This window comes from Suncus etruscus, chromosome 20, assembly GCF_024139225.1.
Source record: "Suncus etruscus isolate mSunEtr1 chromosome 20, mSunEtr1.pri.cur, whole genome shotgun sequence".
Lineage (NCBI taxonomy): Eukaryota > Metazoa > Chordata > Mammalia > Eulipotyphla > Soricidae > Suncus > Suncus etruscus.
The window spans coordinates 25,959,405-25,966,434 of record NC_064867.1 but is presented as its reverse complement, the minus strand read 5'-3'; positions in this window follow the sequence as shown (position 1 = coordinate 25,966,434).

Sequence of the window (7,030 nt, the reverse complement as noted above, 5' to 3'; positions counted from 1 at the left end):
CCTCTGACTTTTTTCTCTCCCTAGCTGAGTTCTTCCTAGAATAACTGGCTCATAAAATACAGTATCATGACTCTGCAGTCTCTGTGAAACTATTTATCTCCTGCCTGCATGATTCTTTCTCCAGGGCAAGTCTCCGTGGACTAGTATTGTCCAGGGAGGCATCTGGGGTCCTCATCAACCTTACTTCCATACCCTGTATTTCTGGTTGATGCTTGGTGACCATAACAATTCAAAAACAAGAAATTAAACAATTGGAATGTGGTGGTTCTTCCCTGGGGGAAATGGTTAAGAATACCTAATGTTTTAGTTGTTTAGAGAAGTGAAACTCCATTTAAGAACTTTCAATTATCTTGATTCCATATTGCTCAGTTCCTGAAAATTAAAGTTTTAAGCCTCCATTATCTAGATTTGTTCCCCTTTTCCTCCAGGTGAGACCTGTAAATGGGGAATTCACAGAAGAGAGGACTGGACTTCCTTTCCTACCACCCTCACCCAAGCCATTTAGCATTTCTCCTCTTGTCCCTTGTTTGCTAATTGAGATTTCTGATTTGACAGTATCTTGAGAGAAGACTTGAGGATGGAGAGTTCTGACTTGGCTGATGCTGCTGTGATGTCGTTACTGAATCCATGTTCTGTGCTTATCCTTTAAAAGACAGTTACTGGGGCCTAGCAATAGCACAGAGGTAAGGCGTTTGCCTTGCATGAAGCCAACACAGGACAGACCGCTGTTCATATCCCGGCATCCCATATGGTCCCCTGAGCCTGCCAGGAGTGGCTTCTAAGCATATATCCAGGAGTAACCCCTGAGAGCCATTGGGTATGACCCCAAAACCAAAAATAAAATAAAAGCCAGTAACTGTTACAAGGGTTTGTGTCAGGAGGACAGATTCATTCAGGTGCTACCAACCTAAGAAGATGGTGAACTTGTTCCCCAAAACTATTTTTCCTCTCAGGTTGGGGATTGGGGCTTATTTAGAGCTGCTTGTCATGTAAGTTAGTATAAAAATGGTTAATTAAAGAGATACTCCATGGCAAATTTAAGGCATATGCTTTGCATACAGTCAACTCTGGCACCATATGGTTCCTACAGCACGGTCAGATATGACCTTGGAGGCCCTGAAGTGCATCTGGGGTTCCTAGCATCCCAGGACTTGAGAAACACTGAAAATTCAGGTCATAGCACTCTGGTATGTGAATACCAGAACGGAAGTGGGTCAGGGGCAAGAGGGACCCAGTCTCAAGGCAGTGAAGTTGACATTAATGTTATTTTCTGGAGATTGATAGTCTGCTCCTTATAAAACTTTGAAGTAACATTGGTGCTAGAAAGACATTATAGCAATATATATATATATATCATGCACCAGACATGAACTGATTTCTGGCACCCCATATGATTCTTGAAACCACACCAGGAATGATCCTTGAATACAGTGCCAACCAAGAGTAACCCTTGAGCACTTTCAGGTGTGACCACCAAACAAACAAAAATTGAAAAAAACAAACAATCTTTGTTAAACAAACATTGTTAAACAACATCCACCTAAGAGGTAATTGGTCAACACCAAATTCTTCTGGAATTTTCCAGAGGTTCTGGTGTTCATTCTTTCACCTCCATCTGGACCTGAACTTAGTTTTAGATTAAACATACAATGCCTGAGAACATTCCAGAGTACTGGGAAAGAGGCCAAAAAAAGGAGGAGGGAGAGGATATCAGAGGTACAAATGTAAAGGACAAAAGGACAAGAGGAAATCGCTAATGCTTGCTCACTTCCATGTGACTGCACTCTCTCAAGTAAGGGCAGTGTTTTGATACTTCCTGCCCCTGGTTCACTGTTAGAACTTGGTCTAAAATTCTCACTGTCCTAAGCCAGCCATTATTCAGTGTTTAGGCTTTTGGCTTTTCTGACATGCTTAAAAAGACTTCCTGATCTTAACATAATAAAAATATTTTAATTTTTCTAATGTGCTTGTGTTTTCGCATCTAGATATGTAATAGCTTTGTATTTTCTTTTACGTATTTATTTTGGCTTGGATCACATCCCATTGTGCTTAAAGAACCATGTAGTGCTGGGGATTGAACTTAGGGCCTCCTACATGCAAAGCATGCATTCTCTTTGTAATTTTTTACATTTAATCTTTTGGATATCATAGAGATCTACTTTATTGCCCTATTAATGACTATCTACTAATCTCATATCTTCCTCTCCACAGAATTCAGTTCTAGTAGGTAATTATTTAATGAAAGTATATGCTAGGGTTATGGCTGCTGTAGTTTAAGGTATATAGACTGGGTGCCCTAAAAAAAAAAAAAGCACTATATTTTCACATAGTTTAAAATTTGGGGTCAGAGTGTTAATTTCCTTTGGGGCACATCCTTTCTGGTAGTTGATTATCTTTGCCCATTGACATTCCATGGGCATCGTATTGTGCCCAATTTTTACTTTGATAAGCAGCTCATTCATTATGGATCAGACATATTGTGATGACTTCAATTTTGATCCATCTTATTTCCAGATAGATAGCCACATTAGAGAGATGGCTGCTTAACACTTCAACCTATGAATTTTGCATGGAAATGCAACTTAAGCCATGGCACCCTAGATCTGCTGTCAGTCTATTCCCATGCTATCATCATAGCTACAAACTTAGAGAAACTAGTTAAAATAAAAAAACCAACTACTGGGCCCGGAGAGATAGCACAGCGGCATTTGCCTTGCAAGCAGCCGATCCAGGACCAAAGGTGGTTGGTTCGAATCCCGGTGTCCCATATGGTCCCCTGTGCCTGCCAGGAGCAATTTCTGAGCAGACAGCCAGGAGTAACCTCTGAGCATCGCTCGGTGTGGCCCAAAAACAAAAACAAAAAAACAAAAACAAAAAAAAAACCAACTACTATTTAGAAATCGACTTTTCTTAATACTCAGAAAAGTCAAGTAACTTGCCAAATGGCAAATAGTATTCCAGCCCTGTTCTGTGTGACTCCATCTCTTAAACTCTCAGCCATTATGTATTCTGTCTCCATGCTATATACATATATATATATATATATATATATATATATTTCCCTCTATCTCTATCTCCATGCAGATTGCCTGGTGCCCGGTAGAAATGCTTGCAAAATAGACTAAGCCAAAAAGCACTCACCCACCTTGTTATATTCCTTTCTCTTTAAAACCTTGGTGACCAGTGCGCTATTTTAGAACTGGTATGCTGAAGTTGAAGTAACTAATATGTGGTCAGAATCCTCCCACTTTCTGGGCATAGAGCCTATGCTTCCCAGTAATGGCAGCTACTTTTTCTTTCCAATGCTTTCCTGGTCTTTGACATAACTCTCACACTCAAACACCAGGCTCCATTATAGCTGCTCACCTGATACTATCATGCATCAGGACATCAAGTCAATGCCATAAAAGGTTTCACTGGAAGATCTAAAAACTTTTTTTGTTGTTGTTTTGGACCACACCCAGTACACACTCAGGGATTATTCCTGGCTCTGCACTCAGAAATCACTCCTGGTAGGCTCGGGGGACATATGGGATGCCAGGGATCAAATTCAAATTCACCCCTGGTCAGCAGCATGCAAGGCAAATACCCTACCACTGTGCTACCACTTCGGCCCCTAAAAAACATTTTAACTTTAGTGAAAGTGATGAGCATCTAGTCAAAATCCTGGTTACTCCTGGCTATGTGCTCAGAAATCACTTCTGGCTTGGGGGACCATATGGGACGTCAGGGGATCAAACCATGGTCCATCCTAGACTAGCGCTGACAAGGCAGCTTGCACCACTGCTCCAGCCCCTGAACTTTCTAACAGTTCTGGAGACTGAGAGGTTCAGATCCAGCATCTAGGTGTCAACAAAGGTGGTTTCTGTGAGGACTTTCTTCTTGGCTCCTAAACACTCCCTAGTCCTCACAATGTCCTTTTTGAGAGAAGAGGCGGGGGAGGAGAAAAGAAATGAAAGAGGGAGGAAGGAAGGGAAATAGAAGGAGAGAGAGAGGGGAGAGAAAAACAGGGTTGAGGGAGAAAGAGGGCAGATTCTAATAGCTCTTCTAATAAGAACATTAATCTAGTTGGATCAAAGCCTGACCCTTTAGACCTCATAAAACCTTAATTAATTCCTTAGAGCCTCTATTTCCAAGTGTAGTTACAGAGGGTTAGAGTTTCAACACGATAATTTCAAGAACACAAACATTCATCCCTTAACAGTGGGTCAAGATGAAAGCAGAAGCCTTTGAAAATCTTAGCCTATTTTTGGATTCAGTGACTCAACAATACTTCTTTTTCCCTAATTTATATTTTCTGCATATCCATATTTATCTATATCCTACTTCCCTTTCATAGATGTATACAAAAGTTTAATTAAATGAATGTGCACAGTCAGAATTTTAAAGTCTGAATTACCACGAAGAAAGACCACTCTTACATAAAGATGTAAAATATTCTATCAAAACAATAAAGTCTTCATTATATCTTCACTATTAGAATGTAATTTTCTGTTCTCTACATGGATATTACATGGGATCTATTATGCTGAGTGAAATAAGTCAGAGAGAGAGAGAGAGAGAGAGAGAGAGAGAAATAGACACGAATAGTTTCACTCATCTATGGGTTTTAAGAAAAATAAAAAGCATTCTTGTAATAATGCCCAGAGACAATAGAGATGAGGGCTGAAAGGACTGGCTCACGATATGAAGCTCACCACAAAGAGTGGTGAGTGATGTTAGAGAATTAAGTACACTGACAACGATAGTGACAATGTCAATGAGTGAGAGAAGTTGAATGCCTGTCTCGAGTACAGGCAGGGTGGGGGAAGGAGGGAAATGGGGACATTGGTTATGGGAATGTTGCACAGGTGAAGGGGGGGGGTGTTCTTTAAATGACTGAAACCCAACTACAATAATATCTGTAATCAAGGTGCTTAAATAAATATATTATTAAAAAAAAAAGAACGTAGTTTTCATCCTAATTCACAGTTGCTTTACTCCCAATTTTTTGACTTATTTCTTTGAACCATCTCTTGTCTCCTTTGGTATTAGTTTTCAGACACTCACATATAACTTTCTCTCCCCAGAGGCCTTTGTTTATAGTAATAAAATTTTTATTGCTACAGAACTCCTTTCGGCTCTTTATGATTTCTCTTGCTGTAAGGTCCTGTCGAGATCTGACACCCCATGATTTTGAGATGCTTCATGACAAAAGCTATGTTTTAAGCTCAAGGCTTGTCAAGCTCCAAAATATATAAGGTTACCGAGGCAGCAAGCGTGGCAGAAGTGCAGTTATTGTTTCTTGCTCGCAGAATGGTCAGCGAAGCTCAAAGTGATGACAAGGGGTGAGTGCTTTCCTTCGCATAGCTGCACAGCCAGAAACAAGTCATTTTCCTAGAGCTCTTAATGTCAAGCTTTTTTTGTTGTTGTTGTTGTTGTTTTTGGGATGCATATCCAGAGGTGCTCAGGAATTATTCCAGACTCTGAGCTCAGAAATTGCTCCTGGCAGGGTCAAGGGACCATATGAGATGCCAGGGATTGAACCCAGGTCTGTCCTGGGTTGGCTTCGTGCAAGGCAAACACCCTATCGCTGTGCTATTACTTGGGCGCCTAATGTCAAGGGTTTTTTTGCTGGTCCAAGAACTGTCCCCCAAGTGTGGTATTGACTTTCTAGTGAGTGTAGCTCAGCAGATAATCCCTGAAGTTTTTCTCTTAGGAGCAGGTATTTGGTGCCCAGATGTCATGGTATTTTCATCCCCATCTTTTCCTTGATTTTCCCCAAGAGGCAATCTAGGAGCTGTGCCTCCCTGTGGGCAGATTAGCTTGGACAAAACCACCTGCTTTCCTCCACTTTGTGCTAGGCTGTTTGCTCTGAGTGGAAGCAGCTGTAATGCTGAGACTTTGATTGATATTGTTTTGTGCTTGTTTTGATTTGCTTTTTGCAGTGTGTCACTCAAACCTAGGTCCTTACACAAGTGAAGCAAATTCTCTGTTCTTGAGGCCCTTTGAAGCTAACATCTGAATTTCTTATTTTATGTTTTTATTTGGAGGTGTTGCACCTGATTGTGCTCAGGGAGCCATGTGGTGCCAGGGATACACTGGATATTCCTACATGCAAAGTCTGAACAACAGCACATTGAGCCTATGTAGGTTTCTACCTGAGAATGGTAGAAGGGCACTGGGTTATATCTGCAGCATTCAGAGATTATTCCTGTCCTTTGATCAAGAGTGACCCCTAACCATGTGCATGTGTGATGACAGGAGTTTTAACGGGGGTTATCCACAAGCAAGGCAAGTGCCTTAATCCCTGTACTATCTCCCTGCCTCCCTATTATTTGAATTTTGATATGCATCAGATCGGCTTAAATATATGAACAAAGAATGTTACTTTGCTCATTTTAAACAAGTGAGAAGTAAAAAAATCACATTAAATAAAAAGCATTTAGGGACTGGAGCAATAGCACAGTGGATAGGACAGGGGTCTCAAACTCAATTTACCTGGGGACCACAGGAGGCAAAGTCAGGGTGAGGCAGGGCCACATAAGGGGGTTCACAAAAAATAAAAAGTCCTCAAACGTCATTATTAACAGTTTTAATTATTTCTTCTGAACATGAATAGAACATTGAGTGAAGATCATGAACAGTTCTTCTGAACATGGCATCTTTTGCCTATTCCTTGCTGCCAGAGACTCAACAGCGCTTCTTCTCAGAAATCTGAACCACATTTGGCTTTAGAGAGGAAGCAGTTGAGACCCTCAGTATGGCTTGAAGATGATCATCATTAAGTCTAGACCTGTACTTTGACTTATTGAATTTCAATGTGGAGAATAACTTCACACAAATATGTGTTCCCAAAAAGGCACATGGTGCGCTTGAACATTTGGGAAAGCTCAGGGAAGCTGGCGGGCAATTCTCTCAAAAATTGCCCATGCATGTCTGCTTTTCCACTAATCTCCCTGAACTTGGCTTTGAGGTCAGAGTTGCATTGCAGGTCAATGAGATCCATTTGAAGCACAGGAGGGGGATCTTGCACATCAAAGGAAAAGGG